Source organism: Vanessa atalanta, chromosome 10 (assembly GCF_905147765.1).
Source record: "Vanessa atalanta chromosome 10, ilVanAtal1.2, whole genome shotgun sequence".
Lineage (NCBI taxonomy): Eukaryota > Metazoa > Arthropoda > Insecta > Lepidoptera > Nymphalidae > Vanessa > Vanessa atalanta.
In genome coordinates this window covers 563,775-576,225 of record NC_061880.1, presented here as the reverse complement: position 1 = coordinate 576,225, position 12,451 = coordinate 563,775, and positions in this window count along the sequence as shown.

Here is a 12,451-nt window from a genome sequence, read left to right as displayed (position 1 = left end):
TATATTTTATTGTGCCGAAGCAACAGACCGTAAATATTTCTCTGAAACGACGTGACGCAACAACCTGAATCTTATGTTAAAAAAATATCTTAATATCATTATATGAAACAAATATAAAGAAAATCATAATAATTACATTTTAATGTTGCCAAATTAACGTTGTTAGAGAGTCATAAAGGAATTATTACTGAAATAATGAAATGAACATGACCGGTAACAAACTTGAAAATCTAATATTTTAATCAGACTTCGCCTCACGTCATACGTTATCAAATAAACACTCTATTAACTCGGTCATTCAACTTTACCTAGAAAATGAGAAAGAGAATATAAAATAGCTTAGTAGTAGTAAAATCAGTAGAATAAAATTATTTTTTTGTGATAAATTCGTATAAATCTATTTGTTAGTAATTGGTCAGATAAAAGAGAGTAATATATTTTGTTTAAATAAAGTAATTTTAGGTTCTTAGAACATTAACCGCGAACAAAACGAAATAGTTTTGTTATAAGAGACAGTTTAAAAACAGATAGCAGTAATTATGTCTCTGGCTTCATGTTACATGTTCCTTGATTGGGTTTGATGATCCAGTCACAGGTACTCACTCAGTAAGGGGGCGATTTGTTTTTACATTTATTCAACCAACATCACATCAAATTAAACAAAAATATAAGGTAGAGTTAGACCTATTAGATAAACGTCAAATTATATATAAATACATTAAAAATGAATGCCTTATAAACTAGAGCTAAGAATTAACAATAACCTTTTATATCAAGGCCTATAATCATCAGCATTAACTGCAAGTATATTATTAGCAATGAAAATCTGAATAGATGCTGAACCCTTATATTGGTCAGATATTGTGTCATCGGCTGCCATCGACCAATGATCATTGAGATCGGAGGGAAATTAGGTAATCAGATCATAATCAGTGTTCCAGTATCAGGTATGCAATAAGTACTTGATAATATTAGTGTGTACACTGTAATCCAATGGCAGGAGGCGTAATAAACAGACCTTTCAATTACATTTACTATGAGATTTGCTATTAGTTTTTTTATATTGATATTGTGCGATATAAACAGTTTTAAATAATATGTCTGTATTCTTAATACAGCACTATTCCACTTAACTACAGGCACAAGGGACATAACAACTTTCCCGAGGTTGAGGATGCATTTGCCGAAGTAAGGAATACTATCTGGTTGTCTATTTGCCTGTCCGTATACCTATATTATTAAAAAAAATACTACTTATATACTACACTCTATAGTTCCAAAGTTCTGATAACATCATCATATCACTTACACATCTTTTTTTACAAATCCAAAGTGAAAATCGATCAATTCATCGTTTAGAGTGAAAGTTTGTTTATTTATCTTGACTCCTGCCGTTGGCACCGGCGACAGGGTTTGACATAATACAGTCACTGGCGAAACTATTTATAACAACGAATCCGCTAAATTAGAGCGTCTCGGATATGGCGCCCAAGATTGCATCTTCTTCAACGACGAGGTATTCCACCTATGTAGATAAAAAGATAATATTGTTGGAATAAAACGGTTTATTATTATTATATTATTATATTATTAGCGTATCACACATTCGGAAAACATAGAGTAGAGAGATGAGAGGAGAGAGAATCATACAACCACAGAGTAGTAATATTTTCATTTAATTAATGTGACAATTTAATATTACCTATTTTGTAATAGGCTATACCAGTTAATTTTTTTTTCTGAATCATCTATATGGTACGCTTAACTATGTTGTGTTGTTTTAACGTCTAATTTCAAAATTGGCGTTAACGGCAAGGTTCAAGGACTCGCCTTCAGTAGAAAGTGCCATTATAGCACAAGTATTTAGTATATTTTTTATTTAATAATACAAACAGTAATAGTTCGTGTATTGAATTTGTTTATAAATAACTACAGAATATTTAATTACTTAGTTTTTAAATGTAAATATTATAAATGGTTTTTATAATAAGCTAATTATTTTTGGGCAATATTAGTAAGGACACGTTAAATAAAATTATTCGTTACAAATTTTGTTTTAGCATTTGAATTCGACGTCTTTGGTAACGGTAACAGGCTTTATGGGGGCTATCGTAACCACCGAGGTTTCCTCTTGGCTTCGCCAGTGTTTGTGTCGGTAATTGTAACTAATCCCACCATGAATAAGATTAATTGAAGTCTATTATCATATTTCATATTATATTAGGTTAACGTTTATAGCACATATTGTAAAATTTTATATTTTACGTAAAAAAAAAAAATGCAATCGAAAAAAAGTAATTCGATTAAAAAACAAATTCATCAATAATAAAAGAATTTTCTTTCAGGAATAAAGTTTTTTATTTTCTCTACCTTTCCTCATGCGTTAATTTAATGTTTAGATTTGCTGATACAATCTTGATGGAGTCACCCGCCTGTCCACTGGCAAGTTTTAGATTAAACTTATGTGTTGTTACAAAACAGATTTAATAAATAGAGTTATAATTGTATACCCTTATATATAATGCACAAAATTTATTATCAACATAAATAACTAATTACTTATTATTTATTAACTGTAATTGTAGATTTAGAATTTAATTATAATGGCAATACCATAAGTTTAAACGGCTTGTATCCGACTTGATAAGAAAATTAAAAAAATATTATAGTTGTTCTAAGATGACGTATGGACACTGATTTTATGGTATTTCATATATTATTTACATATCCGTTACTCATTATCGTGTAAAATTAAATTAAATAATATTTTTTTACTTCATGTAAGTAATACAGTTATTTAAATGGCATATAGCTTTGGTCAATTCGTATTAAAAATATTAATATAGGTTTACGTCTTATAATATTGTAAAAAAATTTGATAACAATTATAATTTTTATAGATATTTAATTTATTTAAATAGCTTGTATTAGAATTATCGAAGATTAATATATGTAAGTATTTAATTATGATTAAGTTAATATTTGAATTGTATATCACACAAGTGCGATGGAAATGTAATGTTTTTGTTGAACTATTTGTAAATAAAGAAATATTAATGTTACTTACTAATCGATATTCAATGACGGGCTTTTATATAAAAAGTTGCTTATAAATCTATTCAGTTACAAAGGCGCGTCACTACACGTTGGATTATTTGATCTGCATTAGTAGGAGTGACGCTCGTGCTTATAAGATATCTTTGTGTGAGTGAGGCGACTAAGAGTAAGGACAGCAAAAGATACAAATTAGTTTTTTTTTATTAATCAGCCGTAAGCTTAACGGGGATTGATTCGTGATTGAATAGATATATTTTAATTAATAGGTGTTTGATTAAACTCTGATTTATCTTCCTAGTATCGTTAATTTTTCATTCGAAAGAAAAAGGTCTTTTATCTTCTAAACAACATTTATAGGTACCTACTACTTAGTAAATATTCAACAGAGTTACGATAGTGAGTTTAATTTAAAAAAAAAGGCTGTAGTGTGCTGTTCAACGAAATCTTTCATTTACTAGTATTAATATTAAGTTTATAGCGCTACTAGGACAAAGTATACGGAATTCCATGAGTATGAGCAGGGCCATACCGTAAACGTAGGGGGCCCTGGGCTAACACTACTTAGGGGCCCTCCTAAGACATATCTGAACGTAGACTTGAAACCATACGACCTGTTTTATTTAATAAAGTTATGAATTATTTCGCATTATCGTCTATTTTTGACTTTGACTTAGCTGGGGCCCCCTTAATCCATGGAGCCCTGGGCTGAAGCCCAAAAAGTCATATGGTAGATCCGGCCCTGAGTATGAGCTACTTAGCAGTTTGTAAGTATGTATTTATTAATTTAAAATAATTGAAGTAAGTATATCACATTGTATTAAGAACTTAATTTGGCGGGTGGCCTGTTTGAAACCATATTTGACAAGAGTACTCTAAACGGTGAATGAATGAATGAATTTGTGATTGGAATATATATGCATAAGAAATTTTATCTTATGACTCACCTTTATACGTTACTAACTAAAAACATTGTGAAACATTCGATTAACTAGGTACGTTGTGTTTTACTTCTATTGAGACTGTTCTTACCGTTGATTATTTATATGTATAGATAGACTCTTATGCCGAGAACACATCAACACAGAAAAATAAAAACACGCACACTAGTAAAGCATGAGTTTGAAAATACTTCTATCAACAGTATGTACTCGTACATCAACTTTAGTGGAATATTTCTGTAAATTCGTCCGTGTAAACATATTATCATAAACACATTGTGAAGTGAATATATCTGAACGTTTCCAATGATATTCTAATAAAACATCATTGAATGTTTCTTACTCTTTCATACGAAAACTACTGAATGGATTTTAATGTAACCTCAGAATATTTTAGCTTTACATGCGAATTACACAAAGACTATTATTTATAAACATGTTGTGTAAATTGGGAAAATATAACGGTAAGGGTTACTTAAGTCTGAGAAAAAACTCATATACCAATATTATAAAAAGGTAAAGTTTGCATGTAGTGGTCAGGGTAATAATATTATTACTTTATATACTTATGTATAAGAATATATGGTAATAAAAGAGATGGTGGTCTCCGTTATCTCCGCTGTTGTGTTCCTATTTAAAAACAAAACCGATACTCTGCTAATTACGTAGCTGTAAATATTTTATACAAAACTAGCTAAACTAACTAAATATTTAGGTAGTATTCCGATGACATATCCATCGGAAAACATTAGCGTTGGTTTTTTACTTATAAACACTGATTTTAACATTTCTAATTTAAAAATTGACGAACCTTAATACAAATTTTCACCCCCCATTTGTTTATGAATTCAAAAATACTGTAAAAGATTAATTTTATTCATTAACAAACCTATATAATCACCGATATCCATGTTACTAATTTTCGAATGACGTATTTTCCACACATACCTCCATCCCAAAGCCTAAGTACCTACTACTATGCCCAATCACGAGTTTCCATATAATTTTTAATACCCCGTTATTAGAAAAGACGTGAATAAATATCATCCAAATTATAAAAGATTTTTCAAGATGTTATTCTTCAACGTCGAGCAAGAGCTGAATTACAATTAAAGTGAAATCAGTGGTGCTTGACAGGATTTAAAACCGCGATATTCATTATTTTAAACATGCATAAAGATACATATAAATACAATAATACCTTACAGTCTAATATACATTTTACAAATAAAGTTCTTATTATATGATATATCTATACATACTAGTCCTGCCAGCAAAACATCGGGGTCGAGAAAGACGGATTAATACTGCAAGAGTATCAAAGGGGGATAAAACTTGAGTAGAATGCAAAACATACGGCTTAAATTGACCTTTTGAACAACATAAGTTTAATTATTCTTCTTAACTTCCTTTTAGAAAATATTAAACAAACTTTTGATGTTAATTTAATCAAATAGAAAAACTTGTAATGAATACCTAACCTATATCTACTAATATTATAAATGTGACAAAAACTCTGTAATAAATACACCAGTACACAGAATATTTATTTATTATTTGTTTTATTTAATAAATATTATAGTTCTGATGTTAAAAATCCAATTCACAAAAATCTGCTATTTTCAATCCATGCGCGACTCATTCTTTTGCGCGGGAAAACATCATGTATTATATTTTAAAGCCATACGAATGAGGTTCGGAAATCGATTACACTTTTATGCACCTATTCTGTAAGCAGTTGAAATGGAAATCGCGCATTTTTATGACTCTGACAAAATAATATAATAGTAATCAAATCTTTAAATATATTCTATAGCATATACTCATATTCGTATGTATGGATTTGTCAAAAATGTCAGTCATAAAAGTTCTCGACGTCAAATATTTTTCAAATACCTTCGTGACTTTTCCATCCTACGTGAGAAATACTTAATAATCTTGCACTGTTGGCACAATTAAAATCTGTTAAATATTTTTATTTTTTATAATGAGTTATAATCTATTTCTACGACTACAAAGACTTATTTATTATAAATATGACGCACAAGATTTTTTTAAAAATCAAGCCTTATTTTTTATTATTATTTTACAGATTAAAAACAATCGGTATTCGTACAAAGAGGAAACAGGTTTTTTGTATAAAATATTAGTAGGATTTCATTTGAAGTGTACGCGTGCGTACTGTGTAATATATCTTGAACGAAATGTAAATAACTAATTAAATTCAAACTCATTCGAATAGCACTGCAATGTCATCAATTAAATAAATATTTTGTCCGAAACAACTCCAATATTCACATAGAATTTTAAATTCCAATTAGTCGACGAGATAGTGCTCAGTTTTCGTGTAACGGAATAAATAACAGATAAATTGGCGATGAATATTAATATTCTTACAAATAGAAATAAAATTACAATAATTTTATAGCTGTATTTATTAAAATAGCGTTATGTTTTAATTTATATAGAGTAATGTTGATCAAAAGATATTTATTGTATGATAGATACTTAATTTCATTTTGAAATAAATCTTATACTATTATTGTTATTTTTACATAACGAACGAAAGTTGTCTTTGATCATAATATTACCCTTTTTTATATTTTCTTGAAAACGAAGTTACTAAAATTTTGTGGCACTCTAATTTATATTTGCGGAATTTCAATTGTATTATTGAACTTTAATTATATCGTATGATAATAATAAACTAAAAACCTTTCTGAAACACGCTAAATATTATAGTACAAATTTACAAATATTTAACAGTGTTTGCGTGATGCGCGTTCAAAAGAAACAGAAATCTTGTAATAATTTGTTATTATATATATGTATAATTATTCCTCAATTACAATTTCTTTTTATATATCCTTTAATCTAAAAATATTGTAAGAAGATAAAATGTTATATCCCAACAGAGTAATACAATGATAAAATACAACCACGGTTTCTAGCACAATTACTTGTAGTCTCGATAATACTTAAAAAATCTTCTATAGACGTCTTGATACTTGAGGCTGAAATACTATTGAAAGATACAAAAAAGAATCCAGATGAGACAATTACGGACAACCTTTATTTTTTTAAAGGGGTTTGTTTAACCCCGTTCTATTGCAATATATAGTCTTTGTTACAAGCTTTTGTTTTTATTATTTTAATGTCCTTTCAATATGGTACCTATTTGTTATTTATATAAAAATACAAACATGACTGTCTCATTAGTCTAGTGGCAAGAAATAAGGTTCCAATGTCCTGGGGTCAAACTAAAACGGGCCGATAAAAAGTTATTGAGTTTTGCTGTAGAAAATTCTCAACAACGGCACGGATTCTGGAGGTTGAAGTACATTCCAGTGCCTTAGAAAGCACGTAAAACCGTTGACCCTGAGCCTGAATTCGATTCATCATCATAATATTATTGCGTGGATATAAAATTATCGTATTGTATTAGTAATTTGCAATTTATTAATTATTATGAAGATTTACACAAAAAAGTTATCGAATTTCGTATGATAACAATGGGCGAATTTTAAGCATAGTCTACATTTTAGTTGTTTACAAATAGAAACTTAATTAAATCGTCGATATGGTTAAACAGACAATTATTGTTAAAATCAAATGTACTTTACTTTGTTTTGTGACGTCATTCTTTAGGTTATGAAAATGATTAATTTTACTTGAGGGGTTTGACCTCTAAGATGTAGTTTTATAAAGTTAAAGTATTCAATATCCTTCTAGAGATGTTCGTGCTGGGAAAAATAATTTCACACGTCCACAAATACTGGTCACGTTTAAAACTGATTCGAAATTAGGACCCGTTATTCTTATTGCGCCGCGCGTGCAAGAAATGAGTCAGCAAATGACTACTATGTCTTCGGTACTTGCTCACCTCATCGAAAAAGTCTGGCCTTACATTTAATATAATATATTACTTGAATAGTACTTTAACAATATTGAAAAGTATTTTCTATATAAAGCTCAATAATATCTACAATTTATTGAATCGAACTATTGTTAATTTATAGGAAATATTGTGTTTAACTAGGATATGGTCGCCCTCATTTCCCCTCTTTGTTGATGTTTCGTTGTTGTTGTTACCGTTATAAAATTATATATATACTATATATAATGTGTAAAATTGACAAAATCATAGTCTGTTCATAAATTGAGTGGTTTTGTGCAAGCCCGTCTGAGTAGCACTCTGAGGTATCACTCATTCATCAAATATTTTACCGCCAAGCAGCAATACTTAATATTGTTGTGTTCTCTTTGAAAGATAAGTGAGCCAGTGTAACTACTGGCACAAGGGACATATCTTATTGTCAAAAGTTGGTGTAGCATTGGTGATAATATGAGAATTAATATATTTCACATTACCAACGTCTTTGTGTAATGAAGACCACTTACCATTATGGCCCATTTGCCAGTCCGACTATTTTTTAGACAAAAAAATAAAACATGAACTTCAATGTTAACAATCACTTAAATAAAAAATTAACAGCCATGTAAATGTCCTACTGCCATGCAAAGGTTTGTCTTCTACTCATGAGTTTTGGAGCTTATTCCACCAGGTCATTAAATGCAGGTCAGTGGATAACATTCAAATACTGTCATACCAAAATAAAATTAAAATAATCAATATCAAAGATAAGAAAAACTACTTCGTGTTTGTTAATATCTATAAGTTATCTGTATTATTATTATTATAATGGCATTCCACATAGTCAATAAGATAAAGACAAATTTAACCGTGCCTTATTTTACTGTAATGTCATGTAAAGGTGGAAACAGACGGTTCATTTTTTGTTCATTTTCGTGTTTCATTTTGCATCTTTCACTCAAAGTGACACAACTAAACACAAAGTGAAACAAAAGTGCCGAATGAATTCATTAGTGAATATAATAATTAGTGATTCATTCGGCATCTTTCATTCCCACTCCGAAAGAACGAAAAATGCACAGTCTGAACACAGAGTGAACGTTCACTCGGATTTGGCCATTTTGTCTCGAACGCTGTAGCAGACGGTCGGTACGTCAATGGAGAAACAAGTAATAGAAATTTTTCAAATTTACTGTTTTCCATTCGCAGATGATTGCAATATGATTCTGGATCTTCATCAGTTAGTTCTCTCAACAATGTGTCTGAAGCTCCAAATATATTTCGTCTTCAAATCCATGGTCGCACCCACCACCGTCGACGCTTTTTTTCCTTCTTTTTTTTTAGCTCCTTGATCAAATGATCACAAATTAAACTTATTCCAAGAGACACGTATCATTCGACGCCATATTGAAAGAAACTACGGATGAATGTTCTTTTTTACGTCATTCCAGCTAAGCCGTGTGAACATGGAATGAAAGAAAAATGAATCATTCACTCAAAAGAACATTCACTCGAATGAACCGTCTGATATCACCTTTATGAATTTGTCGATCATAGATATGTACCAATAGATCGATCTTCAATCCGCGTTCCATCAACGACATTGAACTGTCAAACTATTGCAAAACTATAAATCACATACATAATTTATCTGTCACTCGTTATCAGTCAAGTGTCCCTTGCGGGCCCTGTATTCTAGTATAGATAGATAAAATATTACAAAAATAAATATTATTTACTTTATATAAGTAAACGGAAACTTAATAATTATATTTATATAAAGACGGATGAATTTATATAAGATTTTCATTTATATGCTCCAGTATGACATTTCCAGTACTCTTTTCCAACCATAAGAGAAGAAAAGCCAAATAAACAATATTTTACAGCAAATTGACGCGATATCATTTGTTCGAGAGCTTGATCAATCTGATATTCACTATGGATTTGCAAAAAATTGGCGTTTTATTCGTCGACGAAATTGTTATGGGAATTTTGGAACTAAAATTATAATGGATATTTGTACAGCGGACCCCCGGTAATCCGACAAACGTTTCGCAGGGCAGTGTCGGACTATCGCAGTTGTTGGATTATAGAGTACCCTACTGCCTAAGAGTAAGAACCCCAATAGTCCGGAATTATTTACAAAAGAGTTCCTTGTAATCCGACAAATTACATATCCAATAATAATATTCTATATGTTATACTCTGAAGTACAAAGCAGTGATAGCTATCACGTGTAGTCAAATTCAAACTAAGCAATCAAAATCAAAACAAAAAACACGTCGAGCACACTAGTGGTGGCGTAAAAGTTGTAACCTGCTCAATCATGCATTATCTACATAAGCGAAGATTGACAAAAAAATATTCAATATTAATAGACATGTCGGATTATAGGGGTGCCGGATTAGCCAGGGGCCGGATTACCGGGAGTCGACTGTATTTAAGTGTAATTTTTTTTTATTATAAGTAAAGATATATTAATCTTAAACTCTTAGTAGTGCACAATATAGATGAGCTATTACGAAATCGCATGAAATACTTTAAATAAGCTTTGTTTATCTTTATTCCTACTTCCATTGGAATATTCTATAGTTCTTGTGACGTGTCATACTTGTTTCTGTACCGTGTGCGTTCATAGCACATTACGAGACTGTGCCGTGGACATACTCTTTTACGTGTTCATATCTAAACATCAGTTTAGATTCGAATCTTTGCCTTGCTTTGCCATTTTCAACGTGCTTAAATGAGACAATCTGTTTTGTAATGCATTTTTATATCCTATATATTTATTTCATTCTAATATAGGGGACTATAATTGTTTTACTCGTAATTGTTTTTTTAAATATGCTCATTAAAAAAAAAACAATTTGTTATCGGAAAAGATTACGAGTAAGAAATATTCTTAAGAACATTACAAATATATAATATATATTAAACCAGACTTAGGAAGCTCAGCTTAGGATATGCTTTATATACCTACGTGAGCCAATTAAAGTTATTTATGCATATGAAACGTAATTCATCGCTACATTTACGTACGACTGGCGAAATTGGCATAAATAATTCGTTCTAAATATACGGAATCTTTAATTTATGATATTTAAGTATATATAGATCTCAGACTCCTTATAAATAAGGAATAAACTGAACGTAAATGTTTATAAATAAAATTAATAAAACCATCAGCATAATCAAAAGAATTGCGGTGCAATAAGGTCAAAAGTAAAATTAATATTTTTACTGGGAACAACCGAATGAACTGCGAACGAAGCCAAACACGGGCAATGCTATAAGTTTGAGCTTATTTCTATATTAATGTTATAAATTGATGAATTATTTAATGAAGATTACAAATTTTTACACCTAATGTCGATGATCAACCCAAAAACTCGAGCGAATCTGTGGGCGACAACTAGTGTGTTTATAATTTAATATTTCTAGCTCAAACCTATTTCTTGAGGTCTACACGTGTCGGAGAAAATATTTGAATGCAAGTTTGACACGTACACTACCGTATTGAATTATTCCTCTGCGATGTATACATGGAAAATTTGTCGAGACGTACATATGACATGGATGGTATGGTTACTTTTTTTTACTATTGTTAAATTATGTAGTTACGTGTTGTTGTCCCGTAAGGCTAACTGGAAAAATGAAACGTCATCTTCATAACAAAAAAATAAATAAAAGACACTAACGACCCAGTTTGTTTCTGTCAGAACTGAGTCATACATTGTTTTTATTTACCTGTTACTGTGACGCATTGCACGTAATGGCTGACGACTGTATTAACAAAAGATAATTACGGAAATATCGATATCTCTTCATCAAATCTTTATTGTTTTATTGTGAATTAAAATATAACATTGTCAGGAAAAAGGCGGCAAATTCGATAAAACTCTTTTGTGATTCGAGTGCTATTCGATCCTATTTCTTATAATAAAATGTCAAAAGAACTCAGGTTATAGTTTTAGAAATGAACTTTACCAAACATAACAGTATTTAAAAAAAAAAGTCTTTCAACGAACACAAGTTATTTTAATTATTTAGTCGGCTACAGTTACTGTAACTAGTTATTATAATTATATTTAACTAATTGATTTAATTTAAAATTTGCGCTTGTATTTATACTAGCAATGTTGTATTATGTATTGTGGTGGCAGGGCTTTGTACAATCCTTCTGGTACTACTACTACCACTAAGTCATCATATTTACAAGCTGTAAAGCTTAGTATTGGCATGAGTAAACCAATGTTACAGGAACACGTGTCATAACATCTTAGTTCCCATAGATGGTTGCGCATCGGTGATGTCGATAAGGAATGGTTATTTTTTTACAGCGTAAATGTACCTATATGCAGTGGTAATAACTTAGCATCAGATAAAGATATGTCGTGGTTTCTCAAAGCGTCTTCAGTCGTGGTATTTAAGACTAATTGTTTATTTCCTTTGTTTTCATAATAAAACTAGCTCGTTGACCATTCTACCAACAATAATAGTACCTATTGTCACCTACACAGACAAGGCAGCAGTCACAGAAACCACACGTGATGGGTTTTGGGATCCTCTAATCTTTCAA